The following is a 12,148-nucleotide window of genomic DNA, read 5'->3' as shown; positions in this document are numbered from 1 at the left end:
ATGCTTATCTGACACATGAGAGGAATTTGCAACAGGGTTTCGGCATGAATGGAGCTCAGTGACCATCGTGTCAGCTTCTCTGGCCCATGTACTCTCTTATTCTCTGTGCCTTAAGTCAGATAGGAGAGCAGATTACTCCCCTGAAGCTTTAAACATTCATAACCAGAAACATTAGTGTTTGGTAAAAGGCCACCCTTAGCTGCTGCCTGCCAGACTCCAAGGCTGCTTTTAATTACTTGAGCTCCAGCCTTTGATGAGGAAGGCAGGCAGGGAGGAAGCTGAGCTTCTTAACCTGATTCAGAGAGTGAGCAGGGGAAGGAAATGCCAGTGTCACCCCTGGGCTACCCTTATCTTCCCCAGCTCTCCCCTCTGGGCAGTTTGGTGGGAAATTTCTCAGCACATGCTGACTGGGCACTGAAAGCCAAGGACACAAGGGTTTGTTCAGAAGAGGCAGGGGTCAGGAGCAACAGAGCCAAGGCTGTGGAGAGCTTCATTTGGCACTTGTCCATGCTGGGCACAACTCAGGCTATTGCTCTCTGAGTTTTACAAGTGCTGCCCTTTCATTCTAGTGAATTGTATTTCTGGAAAAGTCCAGAGAGCTGAACTCAAAGGCGAAACTTGGTAGCAGATTATTCAGTTGTGAGGATAGGAAAATGAAACTGGAAGTTACCTTGGAGGCTGCTTTTTACAGATGAGGAAACTGAGGCCCAGGAACATTAAGAGACTTTCCTAAAATCATATAGTTGAAACATCAGAGGTGAAATTTGTGCCCGTGTCTTCTGACTCCAAGGTGGGCCACTGTACCAATTTAGGGCTGGTTGTGAAGTTCTTTCCCTTAGATAGCTCTGAAATTAATATCCATGTCTTAATTGGTTTGGGTGCAGCTTTGCTTAGAGATAGGAGAAAGGTCTTAATCACTTCTCAAAATAGATCTTTGAAAAAAAAGAAAACCATGTGTGGGTATATGTATTCGCCATTCTGCTCAACTGAAGAATTCAGGCTATCATAACATTGCTTGGGAGATAGGGGTCAGTCTTTTTTGACGTGGGAAGGTTGTTTCCAGAGGCAATTCTTGAAGCAAGTGGCAGGACTGCAATAGGGCTTTCTTCTCAGTCTTAATGAAGGAGCTGCTATAAATATTGCTTCCCTACAAGTATCATAGCTCATTGAATATTAGAACTGGAAAGAATTAAAAGATGATCTCACTGACCTTTTTTTCCAATAGAGAAATCTATGAAAATTTGAGCAGAGGTCTAGGCAGCCTTGACTTCTATTTAACAGACATTTATTAAAGGGTAGCTAGGTTGGCACAGCAGATTGAATACTGGGTATCCAGTCAGGAAGACCTGAGTTCGACTCCAGCCTTAGTTATTTACTAGCTCTGTGATTCTGGAGCAAGCCACTTAACCTCTTTTTGCCTCAGTTTCCTCAACTATAAAATGAGAATAATAATAGTACCTACCTCATAATATTGTGGTGAGGATCAAATGAGATAATATTTGTAAAAAGTCCTTAGCCTAGTGACTGGCAGTTAGGAAGAAGCTTAGTCTCCTTCCTCCTCAAATTAACCAATGTTCAAAGGTGGTACATTCCCATGCAACTCCAAGTCTTTTGAATATAAAAGGTAATTAAATATCTGCTTTGATAAGGGCCTCATTATTTTGTTAAATCTCCCTAGCTAAGTTCAATCAATTGTTTTGGTAGGATCATAGATAAAGAGTTGAAAGGGACCTCAGAGGACAAATAGTCTGCTCCCACATTTCATTTTATGGTCTAGAAAACTGAGATCCAAGGAGATTTTGTCTTGCCAAGTTCATATAAGGAGACAGCAGGGAACAGGAAAAGTAACACTGATCCTGGAGTGAGAGAACTTGGGTTCAAATTCCACCTCTGAAGCTTATTATCTGTGTGACATAGGGTAGGTCATTTAACCTTTTATAGATCCCACAATTCCTAACTATGAAGTGAAGGGGATTGGATTAGATGATTTCTGAGGTCCTTTCCATCTCCTGTATGCTTAAGTGGGATTAGAACATGTCTTTTGATTTGAGAGTCAGTGTTTGTTTCTCTATCTTTTTCTGTTTCATATTTCCATTTTGAAACAGCTCTATTCTTTGGAATATTCTTTCTTTGGGTTTAAATCTATGTCCTCATGACTTCTATCTGTTGGAATGTGTACTACTCTCTGGAGCAGTGGTTCCCAAACTTTTCTGGCCTACTGCCCCCTTTCCAGAAAAAATATTATTTAGCCCCCTGGAAATTATGAAACTATTTATTGAACTCAGAATAGAATGTAACACAAAAAAAGTGTGGCCATCACCGCCTCCCTGGATTGCTGCAGCACCCACCAGGGGGCCGTAGCACCCACTTTGTGAATCACTACTCTGGAGGAACAATGTGTGCTCCTTCCACATTATAGATGTTGTGGGGAGCTTGAGGTGAACCCCCCGGGGTTCGGGATGGGTACCTTTTGCAAGGATGCAAGACTCCGAAACTTAGTTTAATAATAAAAAGAGAAATTTATTAGTTTACAAGGTAATGTTGAATCTGGCCAGAAGGACTGCCTCCTAGGGGGAACAGCTTGGGTGGAAAAGCTGTTCTCCCAGATGACATGATTTCTGGGGTCTTTATACTCTTTACAACAGTGGAGACTTGACTTTGCACCACGCTGGAGACATGACTCTAGAGTGGTATTCACTGAGGCATGGGCAGGGGGTTGGTTTGCCTGAAGACAAAAGGGGTGACCCTCATAGTTTATGGGACATAACAGGTAGACGTCTTAGATACAACTTGATGGTATCAAGGCATAGCATGGAGGTGTATCTGTTTGTCTATCTTGAATCTAAAGGAGGATTCAAGGAAGATAATCCTTTCTGGGTCTTATAGGAGTTATCAGATGGTCTTGGGTTGGGAGTCATAAGGATAAAAAAGAGCAAAGGAATTTCCCTGCTTATAGTCTCCATGAAACACTTCTATGGTTTTGGGGTTACAATGCCCTTGCCAAATATGTTTTAAGGCAATTAATTATTTTCAAATCTCTGGTAATTCTTCTTTTCAGGATAGCCATCCCCACCGAGTTCCTTCAAACTCCCATGTTGCTTGCAAATCTCTTTAATATCTTCTAAAGGTACTTTAAAGTACCTTTGGAAAGTACCTTCTAAAGTACCTAAAGGTACTCTAAAGTTTACTGTTTCTCTTAAAATGTAGTGTCCACACTCATGCATAACACTCCTGATTAATGCATTCAGGATAATGCTTTTATAGTGATAATCGAAGTCAATACTTTGACTCCTGATTTTGGATAATTATAGCAGCTGCCTCTTTCCATGTTGTTTTCTGTAACTTAGAATAGAAGCTGAAGTCGGTCAATTGGTCAACAAGCATTTATTACGCGTCTGGCACTTGGCTAAGTATTAAGGATTCAGAGAGTTCCTTCACCAGGTAAATTGGAAATGGTGGGCTACTTAGAAATCTGGCTCAGGGCTACAAAGCTTAGGGTGTAGATCATAGGGCCCAAGCTTAATATATTTTTTTTAAACCCTTACCTTCCGTCTTAGAGTCTTAGAGTCAATACTGTGTATTGGTTCCAAGGCAAAAGAGTGGTAAGGGTAGGCAATGGGGGTCAAGTGACTTGCCCAGGGTCACATAGCTGGGAAGTGTCTGAGATCAGATTTGAACCCATCTCTAGGCCTGGCTTCTATCCACTGAGCTACCCAGCTGCCCCCTAGGCTTAATATTTTTTTGCAGCTTTGCATTCTGATTAAAACCTACAAACAGCCTCTAAACTTCCTTTTCCCTAATTATTGTTTATATATATTTTTGAAGCTCTCATCATACTCTGGATAATTAAACCATCCTGTACATTGTGAAACAAATAAGCCCTCAAACTCTTCAAACATGCAAAAACATAGTATAAGGCTTCACATCAGTGTGTCTAAGATGGTCTATGAATGAATAAAAAAAAATTGAAGTACTTTTCATCTCTGTGAAATTATAAACGCTGGGTGCTACTTCTAGGGAAACTGCTCATTTTATTTTGGCTTCTAGTCATCTAGTGGTTGATCTGAAAAATGCATCCAGAGTAATGGAAAGGAAGTGAATTCACATTTCAAACTGTGAGAACATTTCTAAAACACTTTGGGAAAGAGGGTCCTAAAAGGGATGCTTCCTTTGGTTAAAAAGAGAAGGGAACTGGGAGAGACAATAAACTAGGATTGGTTTATAAAAAATTCTGTTTGCAATTTGGTCCTTCGAAAGCTTTGTGCATAATGTAACTGGTGAGGGTTACATGAAGTCTTGTCTCCTGTGAAGCACAAGGAGTTAACACATGGACCTTTGGCATTTTCGTAGGCTTACGGTTAAGGTCATAGGTGGAGAAAGAATTAAAAAAAAAAAAAAGAGATTTGCGATATTACTTTTACTCCCTTATTTATATTCTGCATGACAACTACTCAGATAGTGTTTTTTTTGTTAGGATTGTTGCTGTTATTGTTCAATCTTGTCCAACTCTCTGTGACCCTTTTTGGGGTTTCTTAGCAGAGATCCTGGAATGGTTTGCTTTTTCGGGTGTCACACAGTTCAAGGACATGTTGGGGCAGGGGACAGAGAAGTGAGAATAGGAAGAAGGATGTTTGTGTGTGTGCCTCTGGCCAGAAGCTGGAGGAAGAAGAGAGGGGGCAGATGCTTGGAGACCAGACATGGACAGAGACAGAAGATTCACCACTCTTTTGGCAGGAGGCACACATGCAGACATGGGGTAACTCAGCACTGACTCACAGAAGATAGCTACAGAGAAACCAGACACAGGATGGGTGGCAGTGGAGCTGGGCAAAGGTCTCTTCTGTTAATGCTGGTACAGACATCTTAAGACATACCCCCCAAACCCTCGAAACCTTTGTGGTCCCTCCACAAGTTGGTCCTTCTGTTTTCACTTGAAGGATTGTTGTCATTGAGTCCTCGTTGTTGTTGTCATTGTTGTTGTTGTTGTTTGGAGGCCACAAACAGTACTTCATATAGGTGTTTTTTGGAATGCAGATTTCTTTCTATAAAGTTGAATTTTTAAAATGTGAATATACATAAAGAAAGAAGTGTCTCTGTGTCTATATGTATATATTCACATATCTAATATATTCAATATATACATTGTATCTCTCTCTCTCTCTCTCTCTCTCTCTCTCTCTCTCTCCCCACAAACATGTATGGACAAAAATGAATTTATTACTATAGAAGGGAGAAAAGCCTTAAAAATGTATTTGAAATCATAAGTTTCATTAAAATGGGAGGGAGGTGTGGAGGGAATGTAAACATTTGACAAATGCATTTATTGAACTATTTAGCATTTCCTTTGGGAATGGAATCAAGATGTCCAGTTAAGGCAAGTGGTTATAAAGATACTATTAGACTTCCCTTCTTGAAGCTGTGAAGAAGTCCCAGAAGTAAAAGCCCTGAAGAAATGCCTGATTGGCACCAGATACTCCTTTAATCTTTTATCAGCTGTCAGAGAGCAGGGTGAACGGAGAGCTGCATTTTGAAATGCCATTTAATTTAAAGGGAAATAAGCAGTTGTGCCACTATACTCCCCCCCTTTTTTTAAGAAAAGTTTTCCTGAAATTATTTCAAGATCCTGTCCTAGCTGATATTACTGTTATTATAGCAATTTGCGTAATGTTCTTGCTTTTCTTTTTCTTCTTGTTTTATCATTTTTCACTTTCCCCTAACGATAGGCCTGTAAGGCAAGTAGACATATGTAAGGGAATGCTCTAATATGACAGTGATTGGCTGTAGCAGAATATGGCATGGTAATAATAGTTCATCTTTTTATAGTGCTTACAGTTTGTAAAGCTCTTCTTCACAACCACTCTAAAAGGGAGATATTCCAAGTATTATTATTATAACCACAATTTCATGGAGAAGGAAACTGAGGTTCAGAGAGTTGGAAGTAGTTTACTTAATGTCACATGGTTATTACTGGTGTTGTTTGTCCTTTATTTTTGAGGAAGACCAATGCCATGACAGGGTGATGTCTTGACTTGTGCATGAATTGGATTTAAGTGAGGCAAAAAGTAGTAAGTCTCACTTTCTCTTCCAGAGTTTTCAAAGTCTAGTGACAAGATGACTGGCGGTAGCCAAGAAAGAGGTAGATGACCTTGGCATCTTTAAAATCTAACAAGTAGGGAGCAGCTGGGTGGCTCAGTGGATTGAGAGCCAGGCCTAGAGATGGGAGGTCCTGGGTTCAAATTTGGCCTCAGACACTTCCTAGCTGTGTGACCTTGGGCAAGTCACCTGACCCCCATTGCCTAGTCCTCATTGCTCTTCTGCCTTGGAACCAATACACAGTATTGATTCCAATATGGAAGGTAAGGGTTTGAAAAATAAAATAAAATAAATTCTGACCAAGTGTTAAGTGTTCCACAGTGCCCACTTTAGCTACTTTAATGACTGCTAAAATAAATTATTCTCATCTGCCCATTCCACCAGGGCATGTGTCTTCATATGCTTGGGGTAGACCTAGCTGACCATTGGTTACCCTCATCTTGGTTTAGCCCATGTCTGATGAGATGGCATACTGGGATATGGCTGCTACACATGCTACAGTTTCTTGGAGCCACAAGTGATAGTTGAGTTCCAGGAGACTATCATGGGGGTATGAACATCCCTAAAAGGACTCAGAAATTCTTATACTAGAGGTCCTAGTTCTCCTTGAACAGCCATACATCCATACATTCTATTAAGAGGCAAAGAATCATGATTATTCTTAAGAGGCAAAGAAAGGACTTGAACCCAGGTCTCTTGAGTCCAGATAGGCGGTGCACTGGAAAGAGCTCTTTTTCTCAGGAAGGCCTGAATCTAAATTTGGCTTCGGGGATTTACTAGTTTTGTGAGCCTGGGCAAGTCACTTAACTTCTGTGAATGAAGATAATAATAGCACCTACCTCTTAGGGCTTTTGTGAGGATCAAATGAAATAATATTTGTAAAGTACTTAACATAGTACATGGCACCTAGTAGGTGCTTTATAAATGCATATTCACTTCCCTTTATCTCCCCAACATCCCCTTCACCTTTTGACTACTCTGATAGCAGTCAGAGGACCTGAGCTCTAGCCATGGGATCAGGAGCTGGAAGGAACCTCAGAAGCCCTAATTTTACAAATGAGGAAAATGAGTACTATTGATATTAAGTGACTTACTAATGATTATCCAAGTAGTGTCAGAGGGAATATTGGAAACCAATCCTCTGACCCCAGAACCAGTGCCCTTTCCACTTTATTATGGTGCTTGTTGCATATCTATTAGTAACTTGAGTGAGTTAATAAACCATTAAGTCTGTTTTATCATCTATGAAATGGGTATACTAAAACCTGCCTTGCCTACTTCAGAATTGTTATTGTAAGGATCAAATGAGGTATGGCAAAGTACTCTGTAAAATGTAAATTACTCTACAAATACAAGATAGGAATGAAGAACTGTGAATGAGAAGTTTCAGGGAATCATAAGAGCTGCTTACTATAAATCTCCCCAAACTCCAAATGACAAAAAAAAATAAATTATGGAATTATGGGCCAGGAATGGAATAATTATAACCAAATCCACAGATAAAAAGGTTGAATTTATGTGCAGGATATAAACAAAATTAAAAAAAATGAAAACAAAAAATAAACTCTTTATGAATTAATACTGGAGAATTTTTCTTCTTAGGGCTCTCATTCAAGGTCCAAATCCATGGTTGACTTCCCTTTAACAACTACACACAAAAGAGTTTGAAAGGCTTGAAACTGCAGGATGATTCAAAACCAAAATATAATACTGAAAAAGAAAATATTAGGAATAAATTTAAGAAAAATTAGAGTTCTTAGTGCAGCATAAAAAACATAAATGAGGAGAATATGAAAAACTGAAAACATCTGAGAGTTTCTAAAGAAGCAAAAGCTGGTAGGTTGGATGGAGAGAGAGAGAGAGAGTGAGAGAGAGAGAGAGAGAGAGAGAGGGAGAGAGAGAATAATAGTTGAGAAACATAAAATTACTGAGGTGATGGAAATTTGGCACAAGAGAAGGAAAAAGTACATTAAATAATATACATTTGATAAAATCTAAGTGATCGATCTTGAAGATAAGATGTGCATAGGATCATGTATCTCCTGGAAAAACATGATAAACCAAAACTCTTGAATACCAATGCAAGAAATTATATAAGAAAACTTTCTATAGCTTTTGAATACAGACAGAACAGAAAACAAAGAAACCCTATTTCAAACACAAAGCTAGGTAGTGGTTGAACTTCACAATTTCAATTACAAACAACAAATTCAGCAAGAATATCTTTAGATATAAAGGAAAGGCAGTTCAAATTACACAGAATATTCTATATTCCCAAGAAATTGAAGGAGAGAATGGAATAGTTTGATCTAAAGAGAAAAGGAACTCAAACCACAAACCAGAACAACTATCCTGCACACCTGAATCCAATAATCTTTAGGAAAAGTTAAAAACCTAATACACAAGAGAAAGAGAAAGACAGAGAGAGAGAGAGAGAGAGAGAGAGAGAGAGAGAGAGAGAGAGAGAGAGAGAGAGAGAGAGACATACATTATAATACTCCAAAACAATTCTGAAGGACTTATGATAAAAACTGCATTCATCTCCAAGAAAGAACTGTTGGAGTCTGAAAACAGACCAAAACATGTTGTTTTTTAAAACTTTTCTTGTTCTTCTTGTTGTTTTTGGTCTGTTCTCCACTCTTCTTTCCCCCAACATAACTAATATGGAATTATGTTTTGCATGACTACTTTTATGAGGAAAAACTGGGAGTTAAATTAAATATTATCAGGGTTCTGAGGAAGGGTAAGTAAGAGACAAGACAAAGCAATAGACTGGGATTAACAAGTTGGGAAAATACAATTTAGAATGGGTTTGGCAGTTGGAGGCCCAAATGCCAACACACATCCACCTAGCCAGGGAGTCTGTGAAACTACAAGTGAGTAGACTGACAAAAGGTTTTATAAAAAGGGGCTTAATTCAATGAACTATAGTTCGAAGGAAGGGAAAGGGGGTTCTATTCTAGAGTATATGGGCAAGCCTCAGAGTGAGGGAATGGATTTATCTACACTAAGCTAGAGACTATAGCAAGGCAGGGCACAATGGAGATCAGGAATGAAAGTGGGATCCTCACTGCTGAGTCCTGTCAAAATCCATCAATGATACAGTTTTTCCAGGTCTTCAGCCAGTACTCCTTCAGTTGGGTACGTCAGGGAGCTAAACCAATCTGAGCTGACCAGCAACCAGGTTAGGTTTTATAGTCTCAACAGAAACCTCTCACAGGCAGATGACTTTCTTCCTTCTGGATACGAGGATATCAGGATAAAACTCCACTTCCTCTCGGGTCTCCCAGGGGTCAGTTACAACTTGTCCCCAGCTACCATGGAGTCTATCCCAGAGAGAGAAGCAAAACTTCCTATTTCCCCATTCCATTTAGAATTCTCCAGCCCTGCTTGCTAAGCCTCCCAGCTAACTAATCTTAAACATCTTATTAATTTATCTTACAACACTACACATGAATAACCTCTATCACATCGCTTACCTTTTCAATGAGGAGGTAGGGAGTGAGTGAGAGATTTTGGAACTCAAAATTTTAAAAAATGAATTTAAATAAATGTTAAAAAATTTAAAATGAGGTTTGAAGGAGAAATAAAGATTTTGAATTGTTTAAGTGGACTGAGAACAAGAAGGGATGAAGGTGATTAGAGAAATAGGCAGATAAGTAAAAAAGGAAAAAAATAAATTAATAATTTAATTGTTAAAATAAGTAGCCAGAAGCAAGACTGTGGGAATTGATTCACATCAAAGTAGGATAAGGAAAAATTATTTGAGGGAATAAAGTACAGACTCAAAAGAGCAAGAGAATAAAAATAATTGCAAAAGAAACAAATGGAGGAAAAAACAAGTTTACTTATAACTTTAAATATCAGTGAATTAAATGATCCAATAAAATGACAGAATACTTAGATAATAAAACAAAACCTATACATTTTCATGCATGAAACACATCTTAAAATAAAGCTATATGTAGAATGAAAATGAGATGCTGGAACAAAATGTAAAGTATATCTATTCAATCCAAAGAACCAGTTGTATTTATACTGTGAGACAAAGTGAAAATGACAATTTACAATATCAAAGGAGACAAACAGGGAAGCTGTTATATTCTTTTTAAAGCAATTATAAACAATGAACTCAAAGCAATATTCAATATATAATCACCAAATTACATAACACCTTAACACATAAAGGAAAAATTAAATGAAGTGCAAAAAAGTACAGAGATAGTATTATAATTATTGCAGGAGACTATTCTTTCTTTGAGGTAGCTAATCTAAGAGAAAAATAGTTTAGAAGGAAAATATAAAACTGAAGAAATTATTGGAGAATTTAGATATGAAACACTTGTGTTTGGGTTTATGTGTATACATACACACATTCCCACATACAAATAGTTCTTGCTTTATGAAAATTCACATTATGCAAATTCAACTTTATATAAAGAATTCTGAAGGGCATGGATTTTCATATATAACAGAAACATGTATGAAAAGAGTTTGGGAAAGAAAGCATGCCTATAGTTTGTTCCTAATTTTCTTGAATTTGAGAAAGATGAATCAAAAGTGAGTTACAAAAATGTAAAATTAGCAGAAGAATTAGAGCTAGAAGTGGATGAGTATGGTGTGGAGGAATTAATTGAGTATCATGAGAAAAACTTTTGAAGGAGTATCTGACTGAGTTGCTAGCTGAAAGACTGCAGAAGAAGAAAGGAAGCTTCAGAACACAAGATCAAATGAAAATGGTTTGCAATGAAACAATTTCCAGAAGTATTTCATCATTTGAGTGAATTTTTTCTTGTATTGAATAGATGGATCCAAATACTTCAAGATTTTTAAAAGTTCAAAGACTAGTTGAGGATAATGCTTGCTATCATTATATAATGGAAAAATGAAGAGAAAGAAAAGAACCATTGTATAAATATTTCTTGGTAGCTTCATAAAAATAAGTTGTACAGCCAACCACCAGTAATAAAAGCTGTGTGCAGTAAATGGAGATGGGGTAACATGTTGAACACCTAAGTTAGCTTTACCATATAGTTCTGTGTATACTTTATCATTAGCTTTAAATTTTATTTCATAATTCTATTTTTCATGGTATTGTAGGAATTAAATTTTAATGGTTTGACTAAAACATGAAAATTATAAATAATATGGTAGTCACCAATTTAAAGTATTGCTCATAGTCAAAATGACTTTTAATAGCTTTTATTTACAAAAGAGATGGAAAGAGTGAAAGCAGAGGCATATAGAAAGGTAGAGAAGACATTTAGCCTATCTATCTAAATATTGCTCTGGTGCTTGACTCAGGCAGGACTTGACCTTCAGCCAGAATTAAACTCTTTCCAGAAGACAGGAAAGGAAAGCCAGCTATTCCTTCAAGAGGTAGGTCAAGACAATGATTGCTGAAGCTGACTTTCTTCTTGAAGCCCATCTCCTTCTTTAAGCTGACTTCCAAGCCCCAGAAATTCAGGGCCTTTTATGGTGGCTTTTTGTCTCTTCCCCTCTTTACAGGGGCCAGTCAGAGTTTCCAAATTGCCTAAAAACTATCCAGAGGGGCAGCATCTGTAGGATCCACTTCTCATCTTTTGGAGGGGTAAATTCTCATCAAAAGGGTTCACAAATTCTTGGCTGATTGAGTTTCTCAGGGTGTGAATTCTCTAAGTGGTTTTCAGCTCCTCCACCTAGTTCAAGCTTTTGTTAATTCAGTCAAAAGGTAGACTAAGGAGAGGTAATACTGTCTTCACAATTTCGTGAGGTACTAAGTAGGGGTACTTAAGTTATTGTTAACTAAAGTGTTAACTCCAACTAGGCAAAGAGAATAAAAGATTCCCTTTTTACAAGTGTAAACTCAGAATAGACAAAGAGAACCAAGAATTTCCTTTCAAGGTATCATTTTTAGTAAATCTACATTTTAGTACATTTTATGATTTATATAAAGGTACTTTTTTGTTATGTGGGTGGATGGGGCGAGATTAATATTAAGTACAAATCAGAACAGTCTACTTACATAAAATGTGAAAAGTATGTAGGTATGCATTTATATATATATATATATATA

This window comes from Gracilinanus agilis, chromosome 1 (genome assembly GCF_016433145.1).
Source record: "Gracilinanus agilis isolate LMUSP501 chromosome 1, AgileGrace, whole genome shotgun sequence".
Lineage (NCBI taxonomy): Eukaryota > Metazoa > Chordata > Mammalia > Didelphimorphia > Didelphidae > Gracilinanus > Gracilinanus agilis.
Note: the sequence above shows the minus strand (reverse complement) of the source record.